The following is a 1,018-nucleotide window of genomic DNA, read 5'->3' as shown; positions in this document are numbered from 1 at the left end:
GAGAAACCAATGCACCGGTCCATTGGTTTCTCTTCATGGCAGAATTAATACTCAAAACTATTTAGGCATTTTATCTGATCAAATTCATGCTATGGATGCGGAACTGTTTCAGGAGGGAATCGCAGACTTTCAGGATGATAATGCCCCAATTCACACGGCTGAAATATACGAGGCCCAGTATAAGCACCATGACGACCCGTCTGATAAGTGTACACCAGGCACATGCATCACAACCACATGCATCCACATGCATCACAACCACATGCATCACAACCACAATAGCGCATGATCTTGGAAGTGCGGCCGAGTTAGAATTTTTTTTCAGGTCATGTTGCCCATCTCACTCAAAAGGTCCTTGAATAAGGGTTGTTTAAGAATGTTAAACGAAACATCCACGTTTCCAGAGGTGAATTATTCAAGCTCCAAAGAATCCCTCTCAACACATGGCTACGATGCTCGCCGACAATTTCTGCTCTTGATCAGAGATTCACATATCGTCAACCTCTAAGGGACATATATCTAAATTGTTAAATTAACAGATTAACTAAGGGACATACTCAACTATTTAAGATCAAACAACTGACAGGCAAATCCGTGGTATTGAGCAGAATATTTGCTGTAGCTAAAAGTAGTGCTTTGGACTCGAACTCATGATCCTTGAGATTAATTGGCGCACACAAGTCCCAATCCACCCATCCTTAAGAGTAATTTCCGCAAAATTAAAACTATTACGCTTCCAGTGGCTGCATGGGACCACATCATAGATTATCGCGATCTAACTAATTAACCGCATCAATATTCAATGTGCAATTTGATGCATATTATGCAATAATCATTTCCGGTTTTGCTCAGTTTCTGTGTTTGCTTGCTGACTTCCTGTCCTGTTAAAAGACAACAATTAGCGATCATTAACATCATAAATCCAGCACACACATACACACACATGCACACATGCGCACGTATACACACACACACATTCATACATATATATATATATATATATATATATATATATATA

General features: G+C 39.5%; 1 long non-coding RNA gene across 1 annotated transcript in view; it reads right to left on the bottom strand.

Moving 5' to 3' along the window:
• Positions 1–1,018, bottom strand: part of LOC128250799 (uncharacterized) — a 20,087-nt gene that overhangs the window by 767 nt on the left and 18,302 nt on the right. Inside the window, exon 2 of the long non-coding RNA XR_008266781.1 lies at positions 558–881. This is a non-coding gene — a long non-coding RNA (uncharacterized LOC128250799). The remainder of the gene's footprint in view (positions 1–557; positions 882–1,018) is intronic.

The sequence above is a fragment of the Octopus bimaculoides genome, chromosome 25, assembly GCF_001194135.2.
Source record: "Octopus bimaculoides isolate UCB-OBI-ISO-001 chromosome 25, ASM119413v2, whole genome shotgun sequence".
Taxonomy (NCBI): Eukaryota; Metazoa; Mollusca; class Cephalopoda; order Octopoda; family Octopodidae; genus Octopus; species Octopus bimaculoides.
This window is presented reverse-complemented; position numbering and strand designations above follow the sequence as displayed.